Source organism: Alligator mississippiensis, chromosome 8 (assembly GCF_030867095.1).
Source record: "Alligator mississippiensis isolate rAllMis1 chromosome 8, rAllMis1, whole genome shotgun sequence".
Taxonomy (NCBI): domain Eukaryota; kingdom Metazoa; phylum Chordata; order Crocodylia; family Alligatoridae; genus Alligator; species Alligator mississippiensis.
Window position 1 is genome coordinate 56,836,454 of NC_081831.1, and position 17,853 is coordinate 56,854,306.

Below are 17,853 nucleotides of genomic sequence, written 5' to 3' on the forward strand. Positions count from 1 at the left end.
CAGTGGGGTCCCCCAGGGCTTGGTCCTCGGACCCATGGTGTTCAACATCTTCATCAGTGACTTGGACGAGGGGGTAAAAAGCACCCTGTTCAAATTTGCTGATGACACTAAGATGTGGGGGGAAGTGAGCATGCTAGAAGGGAGGAATAGGCTGCAATTGGACCTGGACAGGTTACAGAGGTGGGCGGATGAGAACAGGTTGGGTTTCAACACTGACAAGTGCAAGGTGCTGCACCTGGGGAGGAAGAACCAACAGCATACCTACAGGCTGGGGAACTCCCTTCTTGTCAGTGGAGAGGCAGAAAAGGATCTTGGAGTCATTATTGATGCCAAAATGAGTGGAGATGCGGTCAGGAAGGCCAACCGTACCTTGTCATGCATCCACAGATGCATCTCAAGCAGGTCCAAGCAGGTGATCCTCCCCCTCTATGTGACACTGGTCAGGCCACAGTCAGAGTACTGCATCCAATTCTGGGTGCTGCACTTCAGGAGGGTTGTGGACAACATTGAGATGGTTCAGAGAAGGGCCACCCGCATGATCAGGGGCCAGCATGGCAGGCCCTATAAGGAGAGGCTAAGGGACCTGAACCTGTTCAGCCTCCACAAGAGAAGGCTGAGGGGGGATCTAGTGGCCATTTACAAACTAGTCAGGGGGGACCAGCAGGCATGGGGGAGTCCCTGAGCACCACCAGGAGTGACTAGAAATAACGGTTACAAGCTGGCAGAGGGTAGATTCAGACTAGACATCAGGAGGCGCTACTTCACTGTCAGGGCGGCTAGGATCTGGAACCAACTTCCAAGAGAAGTGGTGCTGGCTCCTACCCTGGGGGTCTTTAAGAGGAGGTTAGATGAACACCTTGCTGGGCTCGTTTGACCCCAGTACTTTTTCCTGCCATGGCAGGGGGTCTGACTTGATGATCTGCTCAGGCCCCTTCCAACCCTACCAACTATGAAACGTCAACATTTTTCTGTTAAAAATAGTCATATGTCTTTTATGTTTTTTAAATATGTGTATGTGTTTCTATGAGTATCATGTATCAGGATTTAGCAGGCAATTTATTAGGTGGAATGATGTTAAGAAATTTCCATCCTGGAACCAAGAGAAACAGTGCCATAAATAAAAAATAATATCACTGATTATATAATTATCACAGACCAATAAAGCAGCTTCTGGGATAAGATTATATACTCATTAAAACAGATATGTTCTGGACCTTGTTCTTTTCTATATTTTTTTTTTTTTTTTTTTTTAGTTTTATTTCATTGTTTGTTTTATTCAAAAAGTGAAATCCTCTAATGTATAGGGTCCTTCTAGCACTAGGTAATACCACTGTATCAGTACAGGCAGAGAGTATGCTGCCACCTACAGCATTGCAAAGAACGTGGAGCTCTTCCAGCCAGTTACTGATTTGGCCCATATTCTGCTGAGGTTGCAAAACTTGATGGAGTGAAAGAGAAAGTAGCAGAATGCCAAATTAAAAATACATGTCAGATGGTTGGGGAAGGGGAGTAAGTTCCTTTCTCACACTAAAAAATCTCAGCAGAAACCAGAACTAATCTGTTAAAGTAGAAGCATACAGATTTCCCTGTTTTGTTTTAAAAAAAAACAGTGCATACAGAGTTTATATACAAAAGGATTTTTTTTCTAGGAACATAAATAGATATCACATACCTTATGGGACTTCATAATTACTCTCTCAAATGAAGACACAAAAATAATGCAAAACAATTAAAAGTTACTCATTGCTACACCTGTCCTCCTGTATCACACTTGCTTTCCTAAAACTACTGACCCATCTCCACGGGTCGGACAGTTGAATAAAATGAAGATGATAAACAGTCCACAAAAGAGAAGGAAGAGGCAAATGTAGCAAAACTAAAAAAGCTCTTTCTTTTTCTCTGCCTAGCTCACTGAGGAGGCTTACACCTGACTGACACCTCACTTTTTCATCTTCATTATTGCAGTCTTTTTTGATTGCACATTTAGAGTCTTCTGCTCTCTGTAACTGACCCACTCTCCCTCTCCTGAGTCATAGTAAAGAAGTTGTATTTTCAGATATTGTCCATTAGAGAATCAGCTTGTTTTCAGGGTTAAGAAGGAGATTTTCCAGTTGGGACAAAACTACCAGAAGCCTGATGCATTATTCTGGCATATGTACACAAGACTGCGACTGTGCAGAAGCCAAATAATACTGCATAGTAGCATGTCACAGCACCAACAGTGCTAATATGTTACCGCATGGTATTATTAGGTTACTATGCAGTAGCATCACTTAAAAGATGGTCACGGGCACTACTGCACAGTAACTCCTGTTACTGAGCATTTATTTAGTACTTGCTTATACAAGTACTAAATAAATAAGCAGTAACCACTCTGCAGTAGTGTCTAATGTAGACGTGTCTTCTGTGTCCTTATAATATTGTGGAGGTAGTTGTAGGTGATGAAGCAAAGGATTTAGAAAGTAAATATTTAGGGGTTTGCAGGAGTGTTTCATTTGTTGTAAACTGTAGATGGTGTCAAGATAAAAGGCCATCTTCCAAATACAAAGGACACCAGTGGATGTTGGACAAAGAGAGGTCTAAAGTTTTCAAGTCTTCAGGCACTTTCACATGTGCCCCGGGGGTGGGGGAGGGGTGATGCGTTAATTAGAGCAGCTCTCAGAGCTGCTCCAATTAAAGCACTGCCTTTTCTCCTGTATCAGTGTCCTCACACATAAAAATGGCAGCGAGGGAGCTTGAACTAAAGGAGGCTACTGGAACATGGCAATTGCATGTTCCAGCAGACTCAATCGTTTATAGGCACAGACTTGGGACTTGTGTATAGGTGCCCTTTGTGTACATAAAGCAGCATTTGGTACCTCTTCTCTCACTTGTCCCATTCACAGAATTGAAGGATGAAAGGATTTTAAAAAAACAGGCTTAATCCTATGACCGGGTAAGGGGAGAGTACCCTGATTTCTGGTTTATATTGTGAGAGCCTTCTACCTTCTTCACAGGACCCACTTAAAATGCCTGGTACACTGAGTTAATAAAGTTGCCTAGAAGGCAGGGTAATTTGAATTTTACAGACTAACCAAAGTAGATTGATATCTATCTATTTGTGCACACACAAGCACATACATCTATGTATAGCTTTCATGGGCTAAAGTTACTTCATTAGATACTGTGAAGGGATGTGCACAAAGCAGTGTATAAGGAGAGAGAAATTTGAATACAAGAGGCAGAAGGGATGGGGAGAGGCAGTGCTGGGGAGGGCAAACAAGCAAGCAATAAATCTATAGGAATAAAGGAGTCACAAAAAACGAATCCAGGTAATGGGATAAGGATCCATAGTCCCTGTTTATGACATACTTAACACAGACCAGTCTATGGATGACTTCTTGTTCCACAATTTCCTGTTCTGTTCAGTTTTTAAATGTTTGCTGCCTAAAAGCAGCCACCCTCAGGACAGCAATGGAGAGTTCAGGGAGATTAGAGTGTTCGACCACAGTCCTGCATGTCTTTCTGCAGCTGTCATATTGGTATTCATTCATCCTTTCACGTAGGAAGTACCCCATCTGTCCAGTGTAGACAGCAAAGGAGCAAGCTATGTATGTCTGTGTGTACACACACACACACACACACACACACACACTTTGGTTAGACTATAGGGTGAAAATCTACCCTGCCTTCTACTTGACTTCAGACTAACACGGCTTACTTTGTCTTAATAAAGCTGATGCCTGCCATTTTACAGTCTCCCAGTGTCCTCCTTCAATCCACCTACGTATCCTAATAAAAGATTACCAGAATGATTTCATCTCTAACCAGGCATGGTTACAAACTAGTTCCTGAGAATATAAAAGATTTTTCTATAAAACAGTGTTACTAAAACTGAGGCAAAATGCTTAAAAATTCTTCTCTACAATTTACTTCATATTCCACTGAAACAGAAAAGGAGGTAATGGATCATACAGGGCACTTCTACACATGACCAGCCCATGACCATGAGCATCTACTCATGACCAGTAGCTACTTTGCTGTAGCGACACACTCCCCGCATATAGCGCGCTGCTATGGTGCAACTGCTGCTAAAAAGAACTGTGTGGCACATATGGTGCAGTACAGGCTGTTACTACATGGTGATTTAGTACTTCCAAAAGGAAGTACTAAATCACGGTGCAGTAACAACATCACCATAGCAACATGTGTAGATGTGCCCACATAGACCCAAATGTGGCAGCTAGGAAAGGGTGGCATAGGCACCTAATGCCATGGCAATTAGCTGAAACAAATAACTGGTAGAATCAACTAAGAAATGATTGTCCCACTTGAGTATAAGAGTCTTGCTACATGGTAATTTTGGGCAGCTCCTGGAGCTCTTAACCCCTGGATTGTTTGTACATTAACAGCTTGAAGTGGTTTCAAGCACTCATTATGTATCTCAAAAATTAAACTACTCCAGGGAAGGATTATCTCTGATCCACACTAGCCAGCTCCTGTTCCATTAAGGTATGGCACCCAAGTTGAAGTCCACCAGTATCCCAAGATCTCTCACACCCCTGCTGTAGAGCAGGGATAGAAACCTGTCCTGGATCACCAGCCCTCCAGTGGCAACTCACATCTACAGTAGCTGCCAAATCTACAAATCGGAATTGAATCACTAGAAGCTTTAGGCTTTCTGAATAGATTCGGAAAAGATTCATCCATAGGGCATAATGGGGAATCAATGAAATACCTATAACTTTGTTGTATTTTGGCTGATTTGGATGAAATGTGCAGAAATGGTAGCCTCTGCTACGAGCATGAAGCCTGCCAAGTGTCAAGGTGATAGGTGAAGGGGTTTCTGAGAAACTACACCTTAAATCCTGAAATCAAAACTCATGACGTAGGTGACTGTGTGTGTGTTAAGGCACAGGGGGTGAAAACTGCAGGCGGAGTCTAGGTTCTGGGGCTCTGCACCTCTGGCCACAGGTAAGCAAAACTCAGACATCTGACTCCCCAGGTACCTCTGCACTTTTACCTGCGCTGCTACATCCCCCTTCTCCGCCCCCCCCCCCCCCCATGCCTCCATTTCCATTTTCAGGCTTCGTGCCCTCAGCAGCAGCTACCACCCCTGCAAGTTTCATCTGAATTAGCCAAAAAACAACAAAGTTATAGATATTTCATTGATTTCCCCTCCCCGCCCCCCCAGCATTATACCCTATGGCTGAATCTTTTCCAAATCAAATCAGAGAAGCAATTCAGATATACAAATCAAATCAGATGAATCTGAATCCAAATAGAATAGTTGTCTATTTGCACAGGCCTAGTAACAAGGCCCTAAGTACTATGTGTTCAAACTAGATAACCATTTAGTTTGAACAAGCTTCTCCAAAGAAAACAGATTTTGTAACAATAAACATCCTTTCCTTTCTTTAAGAGATGAAGCAAAGACACACAAGCACTAATGATCTGAGTCAGACCAAATAAAACAAAGTGAGAGACAAATACAAGGGCATCAGAAATTTGCAAATCTGACTTAATCAATAAAAAAGTAACTAGAGATTAGGAACAAAAGACTATTTGGGGTTAATTCAAGGACAAACTGCAATGTGGACTTCTTAAATTGGGGAATGAAGCTTTTAAGTTCAGTGCTGGAAAATGGTCATACAGCATACAACAATTTGTAAAATAGCCTGCATCAGATATCCTTATGACATCTGTAATATCAAGGATTTAAACTGACCAATGAACCTCATTAAATGCTCAAAAGGCTGAGAAATCCTGTGCCCTGAAAAGCTATTTAAGTACCACACACATTTTTTCTTTCCATCTCCTCTTAAAAAGAGGAGATAGAAGACAAGAGAATAAATTATGACACTCTGACAGTATATAATTCTTGGGAAGAACCCAAATACTACTGGCACAGAATCCCTACAGCTAAATCATCAACTGTACTTGCTGTGATTCATCTGCATCTATATACCAAAACCCATGGTATGGAATGGCTTGTATGAAAAAAATGTAGTCATTTCTAAGTCAAGGCAATGCAGGTTTTTAATATCCTGTGGCACATATGTACTTAAATGGCTGGTGCTGTCAAGAGTTCACAGCTGTTATAAACTGTTCCTTTACTTCATGTGCATTTCAGCATTTGCCTGAAATATTTCCTTATGAGATCCTGACAGAATCATTCATTGGCAGTATGTACCAATCCAATAATATAATAGTAACAGAAAGTCAGGCTAAAGATTCTAGTCAGAAGATGTGTAGGAAGCCAGCACATTTTCAAAGATATATACATTTCATTTTCAAGATCTAAATGCCCACTCATCTCGAGAAAAAAAGTGGCTGAGCAGACTACAACTGAAAATGCCTGAAGAGTCATCAGTATTGTAAACTCTCATACTAGCCTAATCTCACATTTACTCCCACACATTCGCACCTAACTTCAGCAACACATACAGATATTTCAGATCCAAAAAATGACAGAAACTAAGCATAAAAACCCTTAAACATAGATCTATACATGTGGGTGTAAAAGATAAAAATAAAATCTTACAGTTTACAACTCTCCAATCTGGTAGAAGGTAGGACAGGGTAGCACCTTAGCATCTGACAAAATAGGCTGCTTCCTATGAAAGCTCATTTATCTCTGAACTAGTTAGTCTCTAGGGTGCTACCCAGCCCTATTCTCTGTCTGGCTTCAGAGGAACATGGCTAACCACCTCTGAGTCTGAAGCAAGCAAAAGATATGAAATAAAACAACAGAGTTTGAAAGCTACCTCTGATAAGACAGAAATTACTCCTTTGGAATTTCTGGAGAATGAAGCCTGGATGTGACTTTACATGGTGATGCTAAAGCAAACAAAATTCTAATAAAACTCAGTTGGGAATATACTTTTTCACAAATCTATTAAAATATTTCTTCTGTTCAAAAGTTATTTGCTCTAACTTCCTGTTTAGAATCCTAGCAAGCAGATGCAGAAACAATACAAACAAAAAGATTGAAAATTGTAGTTTCAAAGGAGCACACGTTATCTTTAGATAAGTAATTATTGTATGAAAACTGTTATGAGGAACTTCACACTACAACCTGATCATAGTCTTTTTCAGTTTTCCTTTTTTGCTGTCCATGTCAGAGTTTCCTAAAAGGATGCAGATGCTTAAATGCTAAAGTGATTCATCAGATAAATTACACTTGCTAACACAGTGCAACTCTCTTGTCAACAGATGAAAAATGGGAGGCTCAACTGATTGTCAGCAGGGAAATCTAATAACTCATCTCAATGACCTGCCAACTTTTCCTAGCACAGTATTTAACAAGGACCCATACTCACCAATTCAGTCTGTAATTGTTTTGGGGTTTTTTTTTAAACAACCCTAAAGCTATTTCAGGGTTCATCTATGCACTGTATCCTCTTCTAACTGTTAATTCCCATATCAACAGATATATACTTCCTACTACAATAATTTATGTAATACAAATAAAATTTCTGAAAAGTACAGAAAAGCTATTCCAAAATATTTATTTTCTGTTTAAGCCTTTATTGTTTCTGAAGAGGTGCTCCTTAAGTTATTTTGTTTTGTTGCAACTATGAAGAACAAGAAGAAAGGTCGCCTTCTTGCCTGCTTTGCTTTCCCCTCCACCGTGGATCCTGCATCTGGGCAATCAGAAGTCATTTCTTAAATATAACCATGCCTATTTGCTGCATGGGGTAGACTTAAGCCCCTGGCAGACATCAATATAATGACACAATGAGGATCAGAGGAATGTTATGCCCCCATCCCAAAAATAACATGTCCTGCCATGCATGGCAGGAGACACTATTTCTGAAACAAATACAGTCCACTGGAAGAATGAGAGATGCTAATACCCCTTCCTTCCCTGAAATAGATGGGGGAGTAGACAAGGCTTGAATTCAACCTATAGTACACCAAGTTCAGCCAAGCTACTGTCAGCAAGAGACGTTTACTGTGGAGTTGCCTAATTAGCTTCACAGTAAGTATCTTGGCATCTACACATGCAGGACTATTAGGCTGGAATAAACTAATAAACTCCTCAGCAGGGTACTACTTGTAAATACAAGTACTATCCTGCTGCGGAGTTTTTTACTCTGCAGCAATGTATGTGTAGACTCTGATGCAGCTGGCATCAGATGCGGCTGGCTGAGGCATAAGTGTGCTTCAGTGCAGGGGCTGCCTGCCAACCAGCCCCTCGAGCCAAGTCAGAGCAGCACCAGGCTGGCAGGCTGACCCCTGGGCCCTCTGACAGTGGGTGCTGCTCTGACCTGGCTCTATGTGCTGTGGTCCTGGTTGCACATGTAAATATGGTGCAGGAGAACAGTAAACTCCAGCACAATATGCACTGGAGTTTATTGCATCACATTAATATGCACATGCCTTAGAGGAAGTAATCTCCTATTGGTACACACTAGACATATTACTTGGAATGTTGGTAAAATTATTTGATATATAAATCCCTTTTATTTTCCTCATCTAAACTCACTTAAAATAGAAAACTACAACCAGAGCAGACAAGTCAATATGAAAAGTTGGTAAAATTAGTTTTTACAGTGTCATTTTTAGTGACCCTAAATACTTGGAACAATGACTCACCAGCCTTTTATTGCTCATGCTGTAGCAGGATTCTATCAACTGTCATTGTGGCTAATTTTGCACAGTGTGACTGTACCCTTGCATCTACATTTTAGGGAGATGTCTCTTCCTCATCACTACTCTTTTATATTTGTAGAGTTTTAAAGTTACTAACCTAGATGTATAGCTCATCTGCCTTTTCTTTTTTCTTCCTAATCTTCAGTCCATCATAGTGTTCCTAGATTATGAATTATAGCTAAAGTTCTCAGACAATTCAGTGCAAAATTTCAACCTTTGTCCAAAATAACATTGCAGTAATTTTGGCTTTCACTATAATTAGTTCAGGTACCCAAGTATTTGGGCATTTCAGTCCTTAAAACATGTTTGAAACAAGCTTCTATTTTTAATGAATTCTTAGGGTTCTACTTTAATGTATATTTTTGTGAGACATTATAAGAAATTATGCGTGCATAGCACAAATTACCTTTCTATTAAACTGACAGTTGAAGTAATTGTAATAAAAGGTGAATATTAGAAATATTTAAAGAAATACTTGAACTTGATTTGCAACATTTAACCTTTTATTACCTCCATCTTTACAATTAAAACATTTTTGAGTAGCAATATATAAGTGTAACTTTCACAATCAAATTTCCCTGTAGCCCTGTTGATGTGAGTTCTAGTGTTCAATAGGACATTATAATGAATGTTTCCAGAAGCTCAAGTGTCTCACTGACCTGTTGTAAGACTAAGGTGAGCTGTGCAAATAGATAATTTCCTGGTTTGCTAGAAATTTGAGGCATTTTGAAGGGAGAAACCAGAAATTTTCAGCAAATCAAGACGTAGACAAAAATGACATTTCTGGCCAAACAAAGCATTATGATCTCATTTCACATTCATGGTTTTAATTTTGGAATTCTTAAGAGAAATTTTAAGCAAAAATTGTCTTGAATCAAAATGATTTCTTTTGAAATGGTTTAAATTCTCATTCTTACTCTTGAATTTTTTTCAACAGGAACAATTAGATAAAACCAAGAAAAACTGGCAAAACATTTCGATGTTGCAGAAACATTTCCAACTGAAAAAGTTGTCTCATGCTCTTTTGTCAAGTCCCTTTGGATTTGGAATGTCATAGATGCTTTGAATATCGTAGGTACTTTCTTTCCTGTGGAAGTATGTGTAGGAATATAAATAAATATATATGAAAAAGAGCGTCATAACGTGCAAAATAAACTTGCTGGTAAAATACCTTTCTGATATATGTCATTTTCTGTAACTGATCATAAAATTTAACCTTTAATAGGAATCCAAGGGAGGTTTACCCTGAATAAAGACTCCAGGCTTATATTTGTTAGAGGTTATTCTATTATAATTGTTGAAGTTCAAGTTTAAAATAGCCTTTTAATTAAAAAAAAATAGAAACACCTATATGTATCTCATACCACATGGGTATTTCATACCACAGTAACAATGATATGCAGTTGACTGGTATAAAATATCTCTCAGCTTGCATTATCCTTAAAAAGTTAGGGTTTTAAAGCTAACAGTTACAAATGTAACTGCTTTCCTTGAAGTCCCAGAACTGCAGATATTTATGCACAAGTAGCTTTATATATGTGAATTCACTAAGGTAGGATTTCTGAGTCTACCTATTTGTGTAAACACTTTAGGCTGGGGCCAAAAATATTACAAATTACATTCCTACCAGAAACTTCAGGTAAAATAGGTGAACACTTACTAATATAGAAACATTCCAGCAGTGTACATATTCATGGTTTCCCACGAGATATATTTGCTTTTTTAGATGCTACTTAATACATGTCTTAAAATCTTAAATATCTATAAATTCTGATAATTTGCTATCTGGAATAGATTACAAAAAAGGAAAAAAAAGGAATGACACACTGATGTGTGGACGGTGACTGGGGCTGGCTGGGGTACAAGGGTGCTACAGCAAGGGGGCTGCATGCCACCTAGCCCTGCATTGTAGCACCCTCATACCACAGCCAGCCCCTCTACTGCCCAACACCACCAACCAGAGCTTGGGGCTCAATCCCCAGGGCACCTACCAGCCCAGGGCTGCTCTGCCCATCTCAGTTTGCTGTGGTCCTGGGAGCATGTGAAGACGCTGCACCTGGGAAACAGCTGATTCTGGTACAAAGTGTACTGGAGTTTATTGAGGTACATTAATAGCAAGTGTAGATGATTGCTTTCTGTCACAACCTCCTGCTATTAATTTTTACAAGTCAAAGCCACCCAATCAGTTAAAAGACTTTTGCTTGCCTCTCTCAGGAAGAAAAATTGTCACTACAATAATATAGTTGTTAACATTAAATTTTAACATTGTGCACACTGAAGAAGTTTAATAATTTTTAAACCTCAAAGACTTCACTCTAATGTAGGCTTTGATGCAACTGTTTATATAATATAGGGAATTTAAATATGTTAACATGTAACAGCCTGCAGGTAACTATTTCTTTGTGTAAACTTAATTTTAATAATGTTATTGTATGTGAAGTATTTATTAACATCACATTTCACAGCTGTAAGTTTATGATTAAAATATCAAATGGTAATTTGTTTTTACCGCCAGACTAAGTAAAAACATAAGTATGATTTGTATTCTGCAATCCGTACACATACTCAACCATACAATACAGCCTGAATCATTCCCCAGACAGACTCTAATTAACTTCCAAACAAAGCTTGGGGATTCCTGTTACAGCAATAATGCTGCATAGACATTATGCATATTTCACCTCTAGGAAATGATCTCATCTAACTATGACTGCATTTAACAAACAATGCAGAAAGGTTTTCCTAGTTTGCTGTGAATAGGATGACATTATAAAGTTTGTTTGCAAAAGTGAAGGGAGATATTTGTCTGCTTACTTTACAAATAGAGGAAGGCTAACAGAGAAAAGATTATCAGTGAGAAAATAGCGAATGAAAAAGATTTGAGTTCAAATCTATTGAATATATAACTATCATAACATTCAGCCACAAGGTATAGAAGCTATTTCTTTCCTCCAATTCCTAAAGCAAAAAAATGCTGTTGCTAAGGCCAATAGGACATCGTGGCCCTTCATTATGAAGAAACAAATAATAATTAGCCCTCTATGTATGGAAAGGAGACACACAGACTTGTAAATATTTCAATTTATAAGCAGTCCAAGAGGGTCTTTACAGCCTAACTGAAACTGTATCCAAGATATTTATTAAAGTGATACTTATATAAACTTATGCATGTCAGACAAGAAAGCAGGTTACAGAATGTTTATGCCTGATTATCTCTTTCGCTACTTTATAAATCCCTTTGCTCCTCAGTGTAGGATATCCTGCTTTTTCTGTCACTTCCTGGATTGGATTCAAATTCCTTGCTCTCATTTTCAAAACCAGTTACATCTGCTCATCAGTAAAACTAATTTCATTTCTTTTCAATCACTATGATCATCTCAATCTTCTCTTCTTACTGCTCCCCATGTACTTTCAATGTCCATATCTTCCCCACCACCACCACCTTTGTCCTTGAAAGACTATCTGCCAAGTCATCTTTCACTCTTTATAATGCATCCAGGCCTGGTTTTAGTTAACACCTGACCTGGAAGTAACTATCAGATCACTGCTGACACTGCTGACAAAGTCTGCAGATATTTAGGTAAGGCAGAAATAGGTTAACAACAGAAATAGCCCTGGAAGCAGGAATCAGAATCCAGCACTTCCCCAGCCCATGAGAATACCAGAATGACTTGGTACACTGCAAAGTAGCGCTTGCTTTCCTTCTGGTACCACTGATTACTCTTTCACTCTTGGCTGATAGGGAGCCATCTTCAATGGGGAGGGAAGGGATACACCCAGCCTTTAGTCCATAGCCTGCCAGTTAGGACACTCCTGAAAATGGGAACTGAGGAGGGCCTAGAATTTAGGTCTCTGATTTCCTGAGCAAGTGCTCTTCCCCAGAGAACTATTGGGCAAAGAGTGGCTCCCATGACCATATTCAAAAGAGAGACATCTCCCTGTTTGTGGGGCCTGGATACACCAAGTCTGAAGTGGGAAGCACTTAGGTCACACCATTCACCATTTAGGAAGTCTAGGTACCTAACCCTGTTAATTTGTATCATTCTCTTGAGCCAGGTTTAAAATTTAAGGTATTGAAATGAAGTGAAGGCACCTTAAAGATCAATTAAGATCTGACCCCCAAGTGTATATAAGCAGCTTCCTCTTCTCTGAGCCATGGCAGGGTCCTAAAAGTCCAGCCTCTTTTGACACCAGAAACTGAGATATCACATTTTCCTATACCAGGTTGAACCAAGCAGTTCTGAAAAACTCTGAATCTGACATTTTATTCAAGGAAATTGAGAATGCAGGTTTTTATTATCCATACTAAGGACTCTGTAATTCAATATACATCTGGAGATTAGGCAGGAAAAGTAGTCAGCTTCTATTTAGTGAGCAATGTCTGGTAATTACTTATTTTTTAAGAAGCCAAAAGAAAAGGAACAGAACAACATATTTATGTACTTTGCCATCAGAATGTTTTTTTTTTTCTTTACTTCAAATGCTCTCTCTCATTTACCTACATTTTAAAGTATTACTTTTCTGCTAGAGATACTTCTATAATATTCGCTTTGTTCACTTTCCAACCCCAGGTGGGGTTATTTCAGTTCAGGTTCCCAGAAATATGCTCTTCTAGCTTAAAAAAGTCTCTTGCTACTCAGGCTATAACTACACAATTAGTCTTAAGGCCCATACCTACCAACATGGGCAGATCTAGGATTCTGAAAAGGGGGGTGCAAATGATGTGGTGCATCATCTCATATAAACACAACACAGATTTTTCTTCAGATAAAAAGAAACTAAAAGCTTTATTAACATGCTAGAGGCCTAGGGTTATATTTTTCAGTGTAAGATTGAAGCAAAAACAAATATAACTTTATTGGATTGTGCATTAATTTGCTATAGCATACAATGCATCAGACATACAAAATGTACAAGCCATTTTGTACTTCAAAGTGTGTTTTAGTTCTCATGTTGCTAGATATTTAGTTTTAAAGTATAATTAGTTTTTTATCATACTTGCTGTATATAATTACAGGTGTCCCTCACTTTATGTTGTACATGCATTCCTGGAAAATGGTGCATAACTCAAATTTACATAAAGGGAACCCACTTTACAATGTAACAAACAGGGATACGTTCTAAGACCTCAACTGTACTGACACTCAGGCCCATTTCTACCGCTTTTACAAGACAATTTTGGTACTCAGCGACTACAGACAGTACACACAAGCACAGGACATAACGGGGATGACAACTAGAGAAACATGTATTGCAGACAACGAGCGAGGAGCACAGATCCACACAGGAGATTGTATTTTGGTGCATGACACTCCCACAATACTCCACACAAAGCAACTGACTGCAGGCTTCCACCACACTGATCACAAATGAGTAATTTACCTTACATATAATGAATATTTGGTACAAAAAGGATCATTGCATAAGAGTGAATTCACACATTCAGAACCTGCATAAAGCAAGGGAAGCCTGTATGTCTTTTATACATGCTGTATTTTACTATCTGGTCTCTTCTTGTGTGGCTTGGTGATTTGAGGAGAAATTGCATGTAGGCAGATACCAGTGGCTTTGGTTTTAGAACCCCTCTCTCCCTCCCTAACTGTGTGATGAAACCAGAAAGTCCTAGGCAGTGGGGGTCAGATCCCTAGCTGGATTGGCTAAACTGGGCAGTGCTTTTTTAATTGGTTGAGAGAGAGGCTGGAAGCCTGGCAACCCTTTATTGGATGTGGGGGTGTAATGTCATGTCACGTCATATAGGAATCTCTCAGCTGAAACTCAGGCCTCTTTCTCTTTAAGAGTGACAACAGAGGCTGCTGTTAGGAAGTGGGGGGCTGAACTGCAGAGAACTTCTCCCCGTGGGAATGTCTCCTCCCCTCTTCGCTGGAGAAGTGAGTTGGAGCTTTGTGAAGGGAAAATCTAAGGCAACAGGAAAAAGCAAGACTGTCTCAATTTGAGACTCAGCTCCTTTCCCTTTTTTGCCCCTTTGCTTTTTCTCAGATTTGAGTGGGATAATACCATGGGCGTATTAATCCCTGGAGCAGACTCACCAGGGTTGGAGCCTAGCAGTTTTGCTGGCAGATATGGGCCAGGCTTAAGGCCTTAAATGATATAATACTATGTATAATACTATGGGGGGGGGGGTGTTAACCCTCCTGGAACAAACTGACCAGGAGTGAACAGGGTTCGAATTATGGAGGAGCTTGGAGGGGGGTGAACTACCCCCCTCCCCCCCATAAGAGATGAGAGCCCTCCTATAAGATTTAAAAATCATAACCTGGGGAGGGGTCTCCTATTTTTGTTAGCACATTGTTATGGGCAGCCCAACCTTTTTGCAGCCCCCCCCCCCCCCCAAGTCTAATTCAGACCCTGGGAATGGAGCCCTAGCAGTTACTGGCCAGGATACGCCTACCCCCCCCCCCCGCCACTTTGCTGTTTTGCAGTTATTGCATCTCAGCTTAGCTGTGTAGCTGAAGCAGGCCCAGTGCAAGGAGGCCTTGGTCCTTTTTGTTGCTGTTTCAATTTCTTTTGTCTCAGACTATTTGTGTAGCTGAGACTAGATGTCCAGGCTGCAGCCAGATTAGCCTGGTCTCCTTCTGTTGCTTAAGTCCAGGCCCAGGGCAAATAGGCCTAGGCCCCCTTTTGTTGTTTTATAGCTATCATGTCTCAGCATAGCTGTATAGCTCTGCCCCACTGGCTGTTCAGGCTGTCATGTAGGATAAGCCTGGGTCCTTTTTGTGGCTGTTGCAGTTTCTTTCGTCTCAGCCTAGCTAAGTAGCTGAATGTATCTGCAGTTCAGGCCCAAACTAGAATAGACCTGACTCCTCTTTTGAGTCCTTTTGCAGTTTTCTGCCCCAGCAGAGCTGAGGATTGATACTAGGAATTTTGGGGTGTGGTATGCTGACTGAAGTTACAAGCCACCCCCTCAAAGCCACCATATGAAAGTGGAAATCAGCACCCTGCAGCTTCCCAGAGAGCAACAAGGGGCCCTTGACTTTGCAGAAGGACCTAGGCAGTCTAGCCATTCCCCAAGGTACAATGATCCCAAGGGACAGCTCATAGAAGTCTTTTGGTATGGGCCCCCATCCAGCCTGTTTGCTGAGTAGCCAGGTATAGGGGTACAAACCCCCAAAACTAACCCTGTGTGTGAGCCCCCCACGTAGTCCCAGATTGCCTGGGCAAGGGGGAATCTCCCAAAAAGGGTACAAACTGTATACTATACCTTGTAGCTGATATTATTTCAAACTGCATTTGGTGTTTTCCTTGCTTTTGTTTTCTATTTTTTTAAAAATCTGTCCTTTTTGTGTTTATGTTGCTTGTGAGGAGAGGGTTTGTTTATGACGGACACAGCCAAATTCAGTGATCCCAGATTTCTGGGTGGGGGCTTAAGTCACAGTGAAAACTTACTTGGTACCCTGAAATTTGAACCCGGCCCTTGTTGCTGTTGATCAGTGCCTGATGGAAGGGTTATATTTGTATATTTTTTTAAAACACACAAACAAACTAGGCAAAACTAAAATCTAGCCTTCTTGAAAATCTTGACACTGCATCCAATGCTTCACTAAATGTTATTTCCACACCTGAGTTGATCACGAGTTAACGTTTCCACACCTGAGCTGATATTTTTAATTAGAGTTAAAAATAGTTTGCAGGGCTGTGAAATAGAACTTACATTAAAAGTAGAAGCTAATAAACAGCAGGCCTGCAAAAAAAGATTAGCTTGATTAGTGGAACATCACTAACATCCATTAAAAAAGGAGAGGGTATAATTAACACCTGTAGGATGAGTAGTTTAGAAGGGGTCAGATAGATTACAATGAGCCATAACTCATTGTATGCTGCCTAAATTGAAATGCTGCTCCCACTTCCAAGCAGTTGGTTTTAAACTTTTGGTGGTAAAGTAATCAAAGGAGATGCAACTGCTCCAATGCACCCGTTCCCTGCCTCTGCTGACCAGCTATTTATTTTGTAAATCCATATTTTAACCACTGGTGGCAATACAGCTCAACCCTGGAAGCTCTGCTAAACTTTGCAATATAAGACTGAACTAGTTGCCACTTATTGCGTACCCCACCCCTATCTGTAGCACACTTGGCATGCATTCACATACAAAAGACCTTGAGCACCACAAGTCTGACAAAGCCGAACTCATTATTCCCTGTTCCTATCTTCTAACCCTTCTTCACTCCACTGCCTCACTTCTGGAAATACTATACTTCACAATGTACAGTGGAACCTGGGATGCACCTTAGCATCAAAACCATCTAAATTGTTTATTTCTTGAGCATGATACTCAGGGGCAGCTCATATGGCTAAGATTGTTTGTAATAAACCTAAAATATCAAGAGAGACATCCCCTGAAATGCCAAACAGCAATAGTTTCAAAGAATCCAGAATGTTAAAGAATTGGGGATACAATTTTTAGCAAGTGGAACGATTTACATGCTTTGGTTTCTCTTTCTGACACACTGTCACAGAGTACCTAGGTGCCCTGCTCCTAAGAAGGAAAAAACTGCTAGGGAAGGAGCCCTAGCAGTGAGTGATAAGCCCAGCTGCAGGTTGCCAGGACAACCAGAGGAGGTCAGCTGACCAGAAGGGGCAGGGCCTGGCTCCCTTATAAACCCTAGGGGCTGAGGCCAGAGGGCAGTTCCCTACCAGCAGCCAGAGAGGAAGGAGTTCTGTCTGAGCAGAGCTACGAGGAGAGGCCTGACTGCAGGTACAGCCCAAGCCGGGTAAAGGATGGCACATCCCTGGGGTGTTTGAGTAATGTGGTTTTAGCCGGGTGTCTTTAATTTCTGTTATAGCCAAGGGGGCTTATATTTGTGTTGCTGTTTAAAGACCAGTGGTTTGGGTGAGGCTATTAGGGGTTGGAGGAGGCCTCAGAGGACCCACAGCAGTGTGGGGACCCCAGAGCCAGTGAAGGCAGAGCAGTCAGAGTGCACTGACTCCAGCCCCAGAGAAGGGGGCAGCGCTTGAGAAGCCCCAGTGCAGAAGGGGGCAGCGAAGAGCCCCAGGGAGGGGGCAGCATTGTAGAGAAGCTGAGGAGAAGGGGCACAGAGTGAGACAGGGCTGTAGAGAGCCCTAGCACCAGAGAGGATGCAGATTGAAAGAGCCAGGGCCCAGAGAGGACAAGGGGCCAGACTATAACAAGGCTAGGACCGAACAACGTCTATTCCATCTGCGAGGCTTGGGGCATGGTACAGGGGTGGTTGGAGCCAC

General features: G+C 40.9%; 2 long non-coding RNA genes across 4 annotated transcripts in view; both read left to right on the forward strand.

Moving 5' to 3' along the window:
- Positions 1–9,790, forward strand: part of LOC109283275 (uncharacterized) — a 47,246-nt gene extending 37,456 nt beyond the window's left edge. Inside the window, exon 7 of the long non-coding RNA XR_009464123.1 lies at positions 9,575–9,790. This is a non-coding gene — a long non-coding RNA (uncharacterized LOC109283275). The remainder of the gene's footprint in view (positions 1–9,574) is intronic.
- A 7,495-nt stretch (positions 9,791–17,285) lies between these two features.
- Positions 17,286–17,853, forward strand: part of LOC132252225 (uncharacterized) — a 49,701-nt gene continuing 49,133 nt past the window's right edge. For 2 of the 3 annotated variants that reach the window (XR_009464126.1, XR_009464124.1), the window contains exon 1: positions 17,286–17,350. This is a non-coding gene — a long non-coding RNA (uncharacterized LOC132252225). The remainder of the gene's footprint in view (positions 17,351–17,853) is intronic. The other variant, XR_009464125.1, reaches the window with a different exon arrangement.